This window comes from Eptesicus fuscus, chromosome 2 (genome assembly GCF_027574615.1).
Source record: "Eptesicus fuscus isolate TK198812 chromosome 2, DD_ASM_mEF_20220401, whole genome shotgun sequence".
In the NCBI taxonomy this organism is placed as follows: Eukaryota; Metazoa; Chordata; class Mammalia; order Chiroptera; family Vespertilionidae; genus Eptesicus; species Eptesicus fuscus.
The window spans coordinates 25,750,121-25,767,126 of NC_072474.1; the positions used below are offsets into that span (position 1 = coordinate 25,750,121).

Genomic DNA, 17,006 nt, shown 5'->3' on the forward strand with positions numbered 1-17,006 from the left:
CAAACATCATAGGATTAAAAGAGACCTAGGGCATTAGGCTTTTTACTGGATGCACTTTTATGGCACTTGAATGTTTTATAAGTACTTATAATTATTTTTATAAGAAAAATTTGTATGTGATTCAGATATATATATATAAACTGAGAAAATAATTTTAAAATTATTTTATGTGCTGCTAAGAAAATTCTACATATAAATACAACTGAATTTAAAGTAAGATGGTGACTTGGAGCAAAGGGCAAATATATTTTTGTTACTCTAAATCATATAATTAAAGGGATTTCAAAGTTAAGTGAAATCTTGATTTGACCATAATTCATATGACTTCTTGGAAACACATTACTTAGAATTACTTTGTTCACACTTTTCCCTCTAAAAAACAAATTTGAATTGATCCAGAGCCTCTATTAAAGAATTACATTGTAGAATATAGTTTAAAAGTAAATTTTATTTAAAGGAAGAACAAATTGCTTAGATGACTTGAGGAATGAAATAAAGTCACTTATTTATAAACCACTGACATCAAAATACACTATATAGATATATTATCACCAAAGAAATGTAGAAATTATATTCTGATTTTTCAAAATGCCTCTCATTGGAAAAGTGAAAACAAATGATGTTACCATCATAAGATATAGGAGAGAAATATTCCATAGGTGTCATGAATGTCAAACAGAAAACTTTCTGAATCGTCCCAGGAATAATAAAGATCTATAAAAAAAGTATTTCGATAAAATAAGTCATCTCCTGAGAACCATTTGATTACTAGATTCAACTTCTCCTGACCTTATGCTGATTATATGATAAAGTTTTATGAGGAGGTATAAAAGTGGAGCTGCTACGCAGTGGGGGGAAGGGAGGCCAATAGCAAGTTGGCTGTTGCAGCTACTCTATTTTAAATAGTAGCACAAAATTATGCAAAAGGATAAAAATCATAAATATTTTAGGACCCTGATTGATGTGCATTTGACAATATTTTGAGATTTTTAAAGTGTAGTATATTTTTTTCTAGGCAAAAGCTGTAACTTAAGGTTAAAATGACTGTAGCCTCAGGACTGAACTAAGCTGGAGAGTAACTAAGGAATCTTGAAGAACTATTTCTTTCTTGTGTGCCACCCCCAACGAAAATGTATTGTACCCTTTCTTTGAATGGAGACCTATTTATTGTGTAAGTTAATGACATATCCTACTGAGGCCTCTTGCAGAGGACGGACTGTGTATAACAGTAATACAACAATTGTTATTTACAAACACAAACAAGTTATTTATCTAGTAACTTTAATTATCTACAAAATAAAAAATATAAAAAAGTAATACAGTATTTGAGCCCTGGCTGGTATTGCTTAGTGGTGAGAGTGTAGGCCCACACACCAAAGGATCGTAGGCTCGATTCCTAGTCAAGGGCACGTACCTAGGTTGAGTGAGGCAACCAGTATTCTTGAGTGAGGATTAACAAAACAAACAAACAAAAAGTAACACAGTATTTGAATAGCCAAAACAGGTAACATACAGGCCAAATTTTGTGGGCTCCTGTGCTCATTGAAGAAATCTTTAGGCCTTTGCTCTCTCTACCTAGCACAAACTTTAAACTTAATTTTAACTGCTTTGCTTTCTCTGTCTATAGCAAATTAGAAACAATGCATTAGAAGTTGGAGACATTAAAGGCAACAAACTGACATCAGGAAGAACTGGTAACATAGCCTGAACATAAGGAATGAGACAGAAAAAAAGTTACAGCATAGATTCAACAAGGACAGCAACAATAATAATAGTAATAGTAATCTGTTGCCAGTTAATATGCCATAAACGACGCTTGTGTCTACCATAGTATAGATGAGAGAAAGTCTGAATCTGGGGTATGCCAGTATTCCTAGATGAGAGACCTATCATGCTTTATAGAGAAAGTATATCTCTATAACTTTCATTATGAAATATTGCTAAGGGTTTGCCTAATCTGTGCTCATCAAGGAAATTTCTACTTAGCGTCTCAGAAATCTTGACATTAGAAAAAGGGATGATCTCATTAAGAGATATATGCATCCAGTTGCTGAAACTCCCACATTAAAATTAATAAATGAACTTTCTGATTTATACATGGGTTGGCAAAAGTAAGTTTACAGTTATTCACACAGACAATAATATGATAATTAATAAATAACAATACAAGGATAAACTCTGCATTTCCATACTTACAACTATAAACGCCTCTATATGTCTTGTATCAGTTAAGTCCATTATGAATCAAATCATCTTTGATTTTATTAATGAAATCCAGTTCTTAAACCTGGAATTCAAGGGAAATGAACTTTAGTTCCTGGTAAAATTATGAAGCCATGCCACCACCCGATGCCTCTGAGTACCAGCCTTCTCCCATACCCCACAACATAAAGATAATTTCTCTTCAAGAAAAGTTTCAGCACAAAGATTCTTATTTTAAAGCGTTTGCTGTATTTCCTTGTGGAAGTATTCATTTTCTTAGAGAAATCCTAAGAGTACCTACCCATTTGCATAAACATTCTTTAGTAAGTCATGCTGTGATATTTTTACAAATGACCCAATTACTCCTTGTTTAGAATCTTTAAACATTCATCATTAAAGACTTTCTGGTCACACATATAGGCATTTTTATAATTATACTAGAGGCTCGGTGCACGGATTCGTGCACCGGTGGGGTCCCTTGGCCTGGCCTGTGCCCTCTCGCAATCTGGGACCCCTCGGGGGATGTCGGATAGCCTGTTTCGGCTCAATCCCCGCATTCATGATCAGACAGGAGGGAGCCCAATCCTGTGCATTGAGTGTCTGCCCCCTGGTGGTCAGTGTGTGTCATAGTGACCAGTCGACCAGTTGTTCAGTCATTGGTAGCTTAGGCTTTTATATATAGATGGGGAAAATTCCCAAAAAGGCTGCTAAAAGCAAAAATAAAACACTTTGCTCACAGCAGAAAAGTTATTTAGGATTTACAAGTCCTTCTGTGATCTTAAGCCAGCTTTTGAGGAGGTTAAGTTCTGAGGCATCATTGCAGTCCAGAATAAAACTGTGAGCCTGAAGCCTGTGTCTGTAAACAGAAACCACCTGAGGTGGAGGTGCTAACAATCTTCTGGCATCATAAGTATCATTTCATGCCCTTCCATGATTTTGCACTCAGAGTGCAGTTCGAGGCACTGTACACAATTGGATCACACAGTCATGGTGCTCCTTATCCCCTTAGACAGAGTTACAGAGAGAATCATTTAAAAAGAACACCAGTGGAGAGGCCATGAGTGAATCTGCTTGTCTTGTTTATCTCTGAGTGTGGGTACAAAAGCTGCAGATTTAGACAGGGTGGGGGCGGTGGGAAGGTGTCCTCTTTTTCAGTTTATTGGACAAGACTTCATGGTGCTGTTTATAAGAGAGGAAAGGGGGCTGACTGTTGAGTAAAATGCTTATTTGTTTTTCATATGGGAGTCTGTAAGCCATTCAACAGAAATGCTTACACAGAGCCACCTGTGGTGAGGGGCAAAGAGTGGGTACAATTCTACAAAGGCAGAAGTATATATCATGCCCACAATCTGAGAAAACATCCCTATTTGGACCACCACAGAAGATGTGAGCCCTGCACTCAAGATAAAATAAAAACTAAAAAAAAAATTAGGTTGTTGCCTCTTCCCACAAACCCTCTCCCCAAAAATGTTTTTACTCATCCAGAAACATGTTTAAAAGATGGCCTCAGGCATGCTCTCTAAATAGATATTATGGACAGAGTACAGATGTAGAAACTGAAAGTCAGTGGCAACCCTGCAGAGAGCATGGCAAAAGGTGGAAGCCCAATGTCAGTGTCCCTGAGTTCTTATTAGTTCTGCTTCATTGCCAAGCTTCCTGTTTGTTAGCACAAGGAAGTATACAATATGGGTTGTTCAGCTAATTATTAGTGAGCAATACAGCATTACTTGAATCTTGGCTCTGTCCTTCACAGCTGGACAGCTACCCTTCCTATGTATCACTTTTCTCATCTGTTAAATGGGTATGATAATGCATATATTCCCAGACTGCAGACTCTTCTACAGATAATATGCATAATTCTCCCAGCATAGAGCCTGCCATATGAAATTCTCAATAAATGGAAGTTCTCACTAATAGCATTTCATTTTTTAAAATATATTTTTATTTATTTCAGAGAGAGGAAGGGAGAGGGAGAGAGAAACATCAAGAGAGATAATCATTGATTGGTTGCTTTCTGCATGCCCCCTACTGGGGATTGAGCCCACAACCCAGGCATGTGCACTGACCAGGAATCCATCCCTGATCACCTGGTGCGTGGGTCGATGCTCATCCACTGAGCCACACTGGCTGGGCACTAATAGTATTTTAGAAAGACTTCATCCACTGCCTGTTTTTGTTGTCTATACAGTATATCTTGACTTAAAAAAAAACACATTAAAAGTTGCTAACATTCCTTTCTGATCGTCTATCCACCTATAAAAGGAGGCTAACAGGCCAGAGAGTATATTTAAATCAGACATAAAAATTATATTTGTAAACTGTGGGAGACCACATGAGAGAAAGACATTCTGAATTACATCCTTGCTGTTTTAGTAGAAATAAAATTCTGCTTTGGGAGTAAACTTTCTCTTTACTTATGTAACATAAAATACTCTTCTGTAAGACTTGGTGTATTCACAAAGGCTTCCTTTATTGCTGAGAGATTGTTAATATAACACACAAAATATGTGGCACTGAAATAAACCACGAAAGTATGCATTCGTGGCTTCATAGAAGGATCCCAAACAGAAAACTGTGAGAAAGTTCAGAAATCAAAGAGCAAGAGAAATAAATAGCTCAGAAATAGAGAAAAGTTTAATTTGTGTTTTTGTCCTCATTTGCTTCACTGTTTCTTATACAAGGACTCAATGATTAGTGAAATTTGTTCAGAAATGTCTATATTTTGCCAACTCTGTGTTACCAGATTAGATATCTATTAAATCTTCTTATACAAGCAGTTAGTAAAAACTGATGGTTATAATCATAAAAAGAAACTCAGTAAAAAATTGTTTTATAGCCAGTCAGGATTCTCATGATGTCAAATAGATTATATTTATGACTCATAATTTGAACCCTTCAAAATATATCCAGGGATTTAGCTTCATAATACCATTTTAACACATTCCATACTCTTTCTAAAAATTAATTTTAAAACATGAAGAAATAAAATTTATATATTAAAAGATTTAGGGGCTTGAAAATCAGAAGACAAAGTCTGTGTTTCATACCATTTAAATGAAATTTAGAGACAACCAAAGGGAATTTTCCACCTTATCTAACCTACATGAGAGGACAAAAGAGTTGATAGTCCAGACTGCAGGCAGTGACCTATAAGATTAAAAAGAAGTCTCTTTGTCGCAATTTTATCATTACTTGTAAGTGATAAAGTGCCAAAAGACAGGCTGGTGGCAGTAGCAATATATTTTCTTCAAGGCAGTAAAATCATCAACAAGGTGTCTGTATATGTGAAGTCCTGCTTGAATATAAAAGCAATTTTCCAGAGCCCTGTAGCTTCATTCTATTGTTTTCGTCAAGAACGAATATTCTGGATCACAATTTTCAGTGACTGATTGTAATGGACACAACTTGAAAAATGGATGAGGAAGCTCCCCAAATGATTACAGAACAAGGATCCAATACCATCAGTGGCACTATTTGCATTTATCTAAAAAGAGATTAAATGCTAACAGGTCTGCATAGGATCCGGGCATGCTTTTTCTATTAAAGTAGGAAAAGTGCAATATTACAACAGAACAAAATATAAATAAAACAAATTCAAGTAAATGTTTAAGGGGTTGTTATGCAGTAATACAAAAATAAGGACATGTTAGAGAACAACACCGGTTTTTAAATATTCTATTATTTAAAAATAAAACAACTCCACTAAAAATATAAATGCCACTTAATTGTATCACTTTCAACAAGTTCATTTTAGGCTAAGTTTTCACGTCTAAGGCAAATCCAAAATTGAAAAATGTTAACATATTACCTTTTGAGTATTTTAATCCAGTTAAGACCAAAGGCAGTTTTAATTATTTAGATTCTCAACAGTTTTTATGGATAATTTTATGGCCAATAATTACTGTGTAAAATGTTGCTTAGAAAGAGTAATAACCCATGTGTGAGGAAGTAAACAGGTTGTCATGGGTCATTAATTAATTGCTCTCTCTGCTCTTTTGTACCATTTACTGTCACTGGGTACATTCATGCTTTAGAGGTTTTCTTATCCTTAGAAGGGTCTTTCTGCTGGTGGTGCCACCAGGGGGCATACATAAATGACAATCTCAAATTAGAGCTTGATGATATTCATTTTACGACATGCATAAGTGTGTGGTAATTAAGAATTGGCAGGGGTACTTGAGTGGTTGTTTTAGAAGCACACAGGGGATAGCAAATGACGGAAAGATAATAAGATTGTGGAACGCAGGGGAAAAGGAAGAGCAGAGAATTGATGGCCTGCCAACGTTGAAAGATATCAGGGAGAAAAAAGAGCATAGAATTCTCAGAAAATAATGTTTCGATTAATTGAGTTTTTAGAACATTTACAAGGAAGACGTTTTTATTTCAATCCTTAACTTTGAAGATAGTTCTAACAGAAGATGTGTTTTGTGTCAATTACTATAGTAAGTAGTATAGTTCCATGTTTCATTTTTATGATGATTTAAGGTCTTCTAAAAGTTCATTCTGCACCTCAATATCACTGTAGAAAGTCTACAAAGTTAGGGGAAAAGGTGTATAATATTGGATTTAATGTGGGTAAAACTAGGACATCTTAAGGAGTTGATTATGTCATTAGCCCCTAGTATTATCATTCTTTTTGGAGATTTGATTTCTTATTTTTAAAAACAGTATTGTGGAAAGATTCTCCTTCATTGAGTATTCCTATCTTTTAAGGTTTCACTTTTCTAGAAAACCAGGATCTGGAAAAACTAGCAAACACTATTCTAACCACACATTTGAAAATCTTGTTTACATAAGTAATAGACCATAATGATAAAGTTAAAAGTCAGGTTTACCGTGATACAATGGTGGAGGGGTAGAGGGAAGGTAAGTGATATCTATCCCTAAAAACCCTCTAAGTGATTAGGCAGTAGCCTGGGTAGAATGGTTTAGCAATAAGTGATCCCAGAAATAAGAGGTTAGAGCAGAGGAATCTGCAAGTACTCTCTTACATCCAACTCCATGAGTCTATCCTCATACAACAGCATTTAAATGCCTTCCTTATTTGAGAAAAAATATTCTAAATTATCTATTATTCACTCATCCTCATACCAATCCCTTATAACCACTCTAACTCTGACTTTTAGTTACCCATTTTTGGTAAGAGTAATTTCTCCACTCTTTAAAAAACCCATAAGTAATTTTGTCTACCTTCTTCATTTTTAGCAAAAGGAACTAAGACAGAAATCAGATGACTTGTCAAGACCACACAAATAATTCCTTGCATAGCCAGAACCAAAACCCCAATGTTTCTCTGCTTAGTACATGAGTCTATTTAACAAGGAAAGTGGTTCTGCATTCCCCTATAACTAAAGTACATATATTGCACCCCCACCTCATGAATGAGGTCTAAGAGTCCAAATTCTAATATATCAATAAAGAATTTGTCTTTCTGAAAACACAATTTAGACCACACTCTATAACAGCAATTTTCAACTGGTGTGTGGCAAGAATTTTTAAAACATGCAATACTTGACTATTTAATCAGGACACTGACCTCTTTTCCCTTAGATTGTCAAATTTAAAAAAATGACAAGAGCCATCACAACAATTGCTGTCCGAGGTGAATGAATCAAAAGTATACCTATTTTTTTTGTCAGATTGGCAAAAATATAATATACATTTTGGCGTGGCATAATTTTATTAATTAGTTTATGTGTACTATGAGATGAAAAAAAGGTTGAAAATTGCTGTTATAGAAAGTTAGTGTGTCTCGGAGGAAATAATTATTTCTGGTGCAGAAAATTATTTAAATCTTTGGACTGGGTAAGGAAGGGTTTACTTGTCTCTGGTTTAAATACATATTCTAATGTTACCATCAGACCATTAATTTAACAAAGAGAGATTGCAGTGACTGCACACCTTGCAAAATTAGTCTAGGAATGTCACTAAACACACTTTAGAGAGAGAAGTGAATCTCATTTCTAGGTTTCCACACGATGTCCAAACTCAACAAAAATTAAGAGACTTGCAAAGACACAAAACTTTTGAGACTTGTACAAAAGTACACAGGAGAATTTTAAAAAGGTTTAAATAGAAATTGCCCTTGAGGAAATTTAGTTAATGGGCTTATTAGAAAAAAAATTAAAGCAGTTAGTCTGTGTGTGTGTGTGTACTAATAAAAGGTTAATATGCTAAATAGACCAGGAGACCTTCCAGACATCCTTCCAGACAAAGCCATGGTGGTGGGGCCGAGGCAGAAGCCGTTAAGGACAGTTAGGCTAGGAGGGGAGGGCAGTTGGGAGTGAGCAGGCCAGCAGCGGGGTGCAGTTGGGGGCAAGCAGGCTGGCAGTGGAGGGCAGTTGGGAGCGATCAGGCTGGAAGGGAGGGGCAGTTAGGGGAGAGCAGGCCTGCAGGGGGACAGTTGGGGACAGTTAGGGGTGAGCAGGCTGGCGGGGGGGGGGCAGTTGGGTGTGAGCAGGCCAGGGGGGGGCGGTTGGGGGCAAGCAGGCCAGCAGGCAGAGTGGTTAGGGGCGATCAGGCAGGCAGGCAGGTGAGCAGTTGGGAGCCAGCCGTTCTGGATTGTGAGAGGGATGTTTGACTGCCGGTTTAGGCCTGATCCCACAGGAATCAGGCCTAAACCGGCAGTCGGACATCCCCCAAGGGGTCCCAGATTGGAGAGGGTGCAGGCTGGGCTGAGGGACACCCCCCTCCCCTGTGCATGAATTTCTAAAGAAAACAATATATAAATAATTAAAGTATTAGGGTAATGTCCCACCAAATAGAAAATAACAATAAAGAGGATTTATTAAAAGAAACATAAATATATTCTGGAGTTGAAAGTATAATCTAAAAATAAAAAATTCTCTGGAGAGACGCACCAGCAGATTTGAGCTTAAAGAAAGAATCAGCAAGCTTTAAGATAAGTCAGTTGAGATACCTAGTCTAAGGAAAGAAAGAAAAAGAATGGGGGTTGGTGGGGAGGAGGAAGAAGAACTCAGCATAGAGACCTGCAGTAAACTATCAAGTGTACCAACATACCCATAATGAGAGTCCTAGAAAGAGAGAAGAGAGAACAATAAGCATAAAGATTATTTGAGGAAATCATGGTTGAAAACTTCCCAAACTTGATAAAAACTTTAAGTTATACCTCTAGGAAGCTCAATAGAGAACCACATCTAAAACACCTAGAGTCAAACTGTTGACAGCCAAAGATAAAGACAGAATCTTGAGAATATCAAGGGGGGAAAAAGTCATCATCATACCTTCTCTACAAGAAATATTAAAAATAATCCTTAAAAATTAATTAAAATGATGCTAGAGACAAGACAAGCCTGAATTAATTTAAAAAAGTAGAAATCATCGGTAAAGTAATTAAATTAAAAATATTAAACACAGTATAACTTTATTTGTTGTAACTCTTTTCCTATTTGATTTAAGCAATAGCTACATAGTACTATATTTGTAAAGCTGTGTTGAAACAAAAGACAGTTTATAACAAATAAAATTTGATCCATTAGAAAGATATAACAATTGTAAACATATATTCACCTAACAACAGAGCCGCAAAACTGATGCAATTGAAAGAAAAACAATGCTACAATAATAGAGACTTCAATGCTAAACTTTGATTAACAGATAAAACTCATAGGCAGAAGCTCAACAGAGAAACAGAATCTTGAACAATACCATATACCAAATAGAACTAACAGACATTTCCACCCAACAAAATAGACATTTTTCTCAAATGTCCATAAAATTGTTTAGGATTGACCTTAAATGAGGACATAAAACAACCCTCAATAAATGTAACAGGACTGAAACTATACCATATATGTTCTACAAAAACTATGAAATAAAATTAAAAGTCAATAACATTGGGAAACTTATATATATGTGGAACTTCAATGATACACTCCTTAATGACCAATTGATCAAAGAAAATTAGAAAAAAACTTTCAAATAAATGAAAGTAAGTATAAACCATACCAAAATTTATAAATATAGCTGAAACAATGCTCACAGAGAAATTTATAGCTTTAAATGCCTATACTAAAAAGTAAGAAATATCTCAAATAGTAGCCTAATCTTCCACCTTCAAAAATGAGAATAAAAACAAACTAAATCTAAATTAAATAAAATTATAAAGATTAGAGCTGAAATAAGTAAAATAGAGAGTAGAAAAAATAGAGAAAATTAATAAAACCAAGAGTTGGTTCTTTGAAAAGATCAATAAAAATTATACACTTTTAGCTGACCTTACAGAAACACAAAAGATTATAAGAAAATACTGAAAAAAAATTAGATCAATGAATCAGGTAACCTAGATGAAATGGACCACTTCCTAGAGAGACCCAAACTATTAAAATTGACTCAAGAAGAAATAGAATTTTTGTATAGAGATGGAACAAATAAAGAGATTCAATTATTAATTCAAAAACTTCCCACAAAGAAAAGCTCAGGGCCAGATGGCTTATTGGCAAATCCTACAAAATGTGTAAATAATTAATACTACTTTTTTTTAACAATTCTTCAAAAAAATAGAATAAGAACACTTACAAACAAGTAAGCCAGCATTATACTGACACTAAAACCAGATAGAAAACTTCACAAGAAACTATCACAAGAAAACTACAGATCAATACTATCTCTTAGGAATACAGATTTAAAAAAAAAAAAAAAAAATCCACTTTCCAACAAAATACTGGCAAACTGAATCTAGTATCATATAATAAGGATTATATACCATGACCAAGGGGATTTTATTCCAGGAATATAGAATTGGTTTAATATTCAAAATTAAATCAATGTACTATATCATTTTAATCGAATAAAAAATAAAAATTATCATCTCAATAGATGTAGAATTAGAAAACTTCAGCCATTTTATGAAAACAACTCTAAACAAACTAGGAATAGGCTTTGAAAAAATACCCACAACTAAGATCATACTTGATAGAGAAGGACTGAATTTTTTCCCCTAAGATGTACTCTCACCACATCATAATGCAGTCTCTATCCACATAAACTAGGTAAGATGCCTATATTGGAAATAATTAAGTAAAGTAATATTTATTTACAAGTGATATGACATATATAGAAAGTCCTAAGGAATCCAACTTAAAGCTATAAAAACTAAAAATATAAGTTTAGCAAATTTTCAAGATACTCAATCAATTCAATATATTAGCTATGAACAATCTGAAAAAATGAAATTAAATAAACCATTCCATTTACTATGACATAAAAAAATATTTAGAATAAATTTAACTAAAGAAGGATAGGATTTGTACTCTGAAAACTATAAAACAAGGAAGAATTAAAGACTGAAGCAAATGAAATAAAGTATATGCTTATGGATAAGAATACTTAACATTATTAAAATGGCAGTACTCCCCAAATTAATTTACACATACAATGTATTTTCTACCAAAATCCTAATGGTCTCTTTTATTTATTTTTTAAAATAAATTTTTACTTATTTTAGAGAAGAAGGGAGAGGAAGAGAGGTAGAAACATCCTATATAATAAAATCCTAATATGCAAATCAACCAAAAGGCAGAACGACCAGTTGCTATGATGCACACTGACCACCAGGGGCAGACACTCAATGCAGGAGCTGCACCCTGGTGGTCAGTGTGCTCCCACAGGGGAAGCACCTCTCAGCCAGAGGCTGAGCAAGCGCAGCGATGGTTGCAGGAGCCTCTCCCCCCTCCAAGGCAGCACTAAGGAGCAGCAAGCCCGGCTTCTAGCTGGCGAGCTCAGTGGCAGTGGTGGGAGCCTCTCCCACCTCCGCAGTAGTGCTAAGGATCTCTTGGGGCATGTCCACCTGCTGGCTTAGGCCTGCTCCCTGCCAGGACGGCAAGAGGGCACAGGCCAGGCTGAGGGACACACACCCCCCCAACCACCAATGCATGAATGTCATGCACCAGGCACTGGGCCTCTAGTCAATGATAAGAAAGAATCATTGATCAGCAGCCTCCCACATGCCCCACACTGGGGATCAAGCCCGCAACCTTGGCATATGCCCTGATGGGGAATCGAACCCTGACCTTCTGGTTCATAGGTTGATGCTCAACCACTGAGCAACACCAGCCAGGCTTTCTGCCTCTTTTGAAGAAATTCACAAAGTGAAAATGCAAGAGACCCAGTGGTCAAAATATTTTTGGGGGGGCAAACAAAGTTAGAGAAATTGCATTTCCCAATTTCAAAACTTAGTACAAAGCTAGAATGATCAAAGCAATATGGTACTGGCATGAGGATACATATATAAATCATTGGGATAGAATTGATAGTTTAGAAGTAAACCCTTACAATTATGGTCAAAAGAAAAAAATTGAAAAGACATTCCATGAAATGGAAGAAAATATTTGAATATCATATATCTGAGAAGAGATTTATATCCACAATATGTAAAGAACTGTTAAAGCTCAATAATAGAAAGACAACCCAATTTAAAAGGGGCAAAGGATTTAAATAAGAAGACATACAAAAGGAAATAGGCACATGGAAAGATGATAAACATCATGGTAATTAGGTTATGCAAATCAAAACTGCACTGACATAGCAGTTCACACCCACTAGGATGACTACAATAAAAAAGACAGAGATTAAGTATAGGCCAGGACATGGAGAAATCTGAACCTTTATACATTGCTGGTGGGATTATAAAAATGTGCAGAACTTTGGAAAATAGTTTGACAGTTTCCTAAAATGTCAAACATTGAGTTACCATTAGACCTAGCATTTCACTACCAGATATATATGTCAGAAATGAAAACAATACATCCACACGAAAACTTGTACATGAATGTTTATAGCAACATTGCTAGTTGCCAAAATGTTGAACAACCTCAATGTTCATCAACTGATGAATTGATAAACATACGTGGTATAACCACACAATGGAATGTTACTTCTCAATAAATACAAATGAAGCCCTAATCTATAATAATAAAAGTGTAATATGCAAATTAGACCAGACGTCCTTCCAGACGAAGCCAGGACTATGAGGGAAGCCCAAGTCCCAGGTGTGTTCCTCAGCCCAGCCTATGCTCTCTCACAATCCGGGACTCCTAGCCTGGCCTGCAGGGGTTAGGCCTAAACCAGCAGTTGGACATCCCCGAGGGATGTAGCAGTGTGCCAAGTGGCAGGCAGCCAGGGAGGAGCCCAAACCGGGGCCAGGCGCCACGCCACTCACACTCTTCCTGGCTCGCTGCGCCTGCTGCCTCCGCTCAGTTGTGCTGCCGTCGAGTCGGGAGAGGCTCCCGCCACTGCAGCTGCGCTCGCCATCCATGAGCCCAGCTTCTGGCTGAGTCGCGCTCCCCCTGTGGGAGCACACTGACCACCAGGGGGCAGCTTCTGAGCATCATAGCCACCAGTCACTCCAGTGGTCAGTGCGCATCATAGCGACCGGTCACTCCAGTTGTTCCGCCGTAAAGGATGCTTATGTTTTTTTATATACTAGAAGCCCGGTGCACGAATTCGTGCACCAGTGGGGTCCCTCGGCTTGACCTGCAGAATCAGGGCTGGGGAGGGACCACAGGAGGGATGCGGGAGGGCTTCAGGGCATGTATGGCCCATCTCGCTCAGTCCCAATCGGCCAGATCCCAGAAGCAAGCTAACCTACTGGTTGAAGCATCTGCCCTCTGGTGGTCAGTGCACATCATAGGAAGCGGTTGAGGGGCCTTAGCATATCATTCTCATATTAAGCTTTGATTGGTTGAATGGCCAACAGGTTGACTGGACACTTAACATATTAGGCTTTTATTATATAGGACTAGAGGCCCGATGCATGAAAATTCGTGCAAGAGTAGGCCTTCCTTCCCCTGGCTGCCGGCACCAGCTTCCCTCCAGCACCCAGGATACAGGCTGCTTCCTTCCAGCTGCCCGCAGGCAACCGGGATCTGGGCTGGCTTCCCTCAGGCCACCTGTAGACACCCAGGACCCAGGCTGGCTTTCCTCCACCCGGCTTCGTCAGGAAGGATGGAAGATGTCCGTCTAATTAGCATATTATCCTTTTATTATTATAGATAGACTAGTGGCCCAATGCACGAAATTCATGCACGGGGGGGAGGGGCCTCAGCCAGGCCTGCACCCTCTCCAATCTGGGACCCCTCGGGGGATGTCCAACTGCCAGTTTAGGCCCGATCCCTGTGGCAGTCAGACATCCCTCTACAATCTGGGACATTGGCACCTAACCACTCACCTGCCTGCCTGCCTGATCACCCCTAACCACTCTGCCTGCCAGCCTGATCGCCCCCAACTGCCCTCCCTTGCTGGCCTGATCGCCCCTAACCACCTCTGCCTCGGGTCCGCCACCATGGCTTTGTCCAGAAGGACTTCAAGAAGGACCTCCGGAGGGTCTCCCAGTCTAATTAGCATATTATCCTTTTATTAGTATAGACTAGCATTCCTGTTGCAGGAAAAATCCTGCAATAGGATTTCCTGCTGCACTCTACCCCGCTTCCGCCCCGCCCTTGTCACCCGCCCCGCCTTCTCCTCCAGCCCGCCCGCGTTTCCCTTCGCCCCCGGCCCTGACTTCGCTCCTCCCTTCTCCTTCCCCCTGCCCCCCTGGCTTGCTTGCTTCTTCGAAGCTTTACTCCCTTTTGCAGCTCTTGGCTTCTTTCGACACTGTCTTGATATGCAAATTAGCCGCCATCTTTGTTGGGGTAATTTGCATACTCGTCCTGATTGGTTGGTGGGCGTGGCTTAGGTGTAGCAAAGGTGCGGTCAATTTGCATATTTGTCTATTATTAGTATAGATTAGATAGTGGTGATAGTTGTACAACTCTCTGAATGTTCAAAAAACACTGGATTGTATACTTTAAAATGGTTGCTTTTTTGATATGTGAATTTTATTTCAACTGAGTTGTTTTTAAGAAATAAAAAGGTCTTAAAAATTATACTCCTGCCGGCTCACTGCTCCAGGGAGGGCCAGGCACTGGGACGCCCTGGAGGAGCAGGCGGGTCCAGTTGGGGACCCTTGGCTGCTTCCCAAACTTCTGTGGCCACCGCCTCAGCAGAGCAGCAGGGTGGGCGGGAGGGAGGGCGGGGCGCAGGTGAGGTGTGGCAGGCCTGGGAGGAGAGTGGAACTCAGGCCAGTCCCCACCAGACCCCCGCTAGGGGCACCAGGGCAGCAGGGGAGGGGGCGACCTCAGGGCAAACCATGAGCTGATGCCCTTCCAGGAGGAAGGTGGCGGGGAGCAAGAGCTGAGCAGCCACAGCGTCTGGACAGAGCGGGACCTGGCCGAGGTCTATCGTCCCTTATCAATGATTTGGGGAACCAGAGCTTTGAAGTGCACGCAGCGCTGTGGGGCCGGGCCCCCTTTCAGAAGCTGAGGGACTGTTTTGCGGAAGTGAAAAGGCCCCCTGTCCCCTGGGTGCCTGTTCCTGATGATCCCAGACCTGAGCAGCCGGTACCTCCCCAAGGCACGCCTTCCTCCCGCAGGAGCGCGCAGGTACCCGCAGATGAAATGGCCCCTCCTTGATGTCCCCTCCAGCGCCACAGTAAAGGACGCCAGGCCTCCGCACCCAGCACACTTGTGCAATGAAGTTCCTGTTGTTCAGCCCTCGGGTCACACGCACCCTTTGAGGCCCTCCTCACCTACAGCAACTGCCACTTTCCCCCTGGATTCCCTCCCCACGTCTCTCCCCAGAGACTGATGCGAAGGCAGGAATCCCCAGGCCCCTCACCGTATGCACTGTCTCCACATTACCCACTGCCCCCCAGAGCTGTGGGGCACACCCCAAACCCTCAGCTGGCCCGCCCCCCAGCCGCCCAGCCCTGTGCGCCCTTCCCCCTGGTGGCTTCCGGCATGGGCACCCCCCTCCCTCGCCATGAACGCCTTTCTGTCCAGCCTGGTGTCCAGGGGGTTCTCTCCTCACATGGTGGCTCCGGCCCATCCTGATCCGCCCGCCTCAGGGATTCCCACCCCGCCATGGCCTCCCCGCACTGTCAAGCAGAACCAGCACCCCCTGCCTGAGACCAGGCCAAGTCCTAGGAAATGGCCCCGAAGAAGGAGCCGCAGCTCAGCCACTGCTCACCAACCCGCCGAGCCCAGGACAGAGGAGAGGAGATCAGCTGTCGCAGACACAGGCCCAGCAGCAAGTCCAAGTGCCGGAGGGTTCTCTGGCCTCCCAGGCAAGAAGCCGTGTGTTCAGGACCTGCCCCCTGAGAAGCCCTGTGACAGCCTTGCCTCTTCCCCGCACAGCAGCCTGGGCCTCGCAGCTGCCCCTGCTGCAAACCCCTCAGAGCAAGCCCAGCCCTGTCCTTCACCACCAACCCAGAGAGGGGGCCCAGCTGGCTCTCCACTCGGCTGCCTTCCTGTCCGCTAAGGGCCGGTCCTCTGGCCGGATGGGCAGCCAGCCCTCCGCCCCCCTCTCCCCGCCCCTTCCCTCCCATCCAGGCTCACAGCTCTGCCGACTGCTCCCCCTTCCTCCCCAGCCACACTCCGGGCCACCAGGCCCTCCCAGTCCTCCAGGCCCAGCTTCTTTGCTCAGTTACCAAGCCCACGAAGCTGCCGCGTGAACTATGTAGGAGGTCAAGAGACCCATCCAGTAGTGATGGCTCAGAAGAGGGGAAAGATGGAAACTTTAGTGGCCGATATGGACCACTCTGAACTGTTCTGCAAGATGGCTGGTAACAACAGCACTTTAGATTTTGTAGGTGTAACCAACAGCAGATGTTAAGGCTTTTTAAAAAGTATTTTATTTTTATTTTTTTTAATTTGTCTTTATTTTTTAACGTATTACAGATGTCCCTTTCCTCTCCCCCTCCCCCCAACCAATTACCCTTTCCATGCTGCCACTCCCAGGCCTTCGCC

At 40.7% G+C, this 17,006-nt stretch overlaps 1 pseudogene; it reads left to right on the forward strand.

The window, feature by feature from the left end:
* LOC103292625 (transcription factor 7-like 1) overlaps positions 1 to 16,166 on the forward strand; it is a 40,573-nt pseudogene extending 24,407 nt beyond the window's left edge.
* Positions 16,167 to 17,006: the final 840 nt, after the last annotated feature.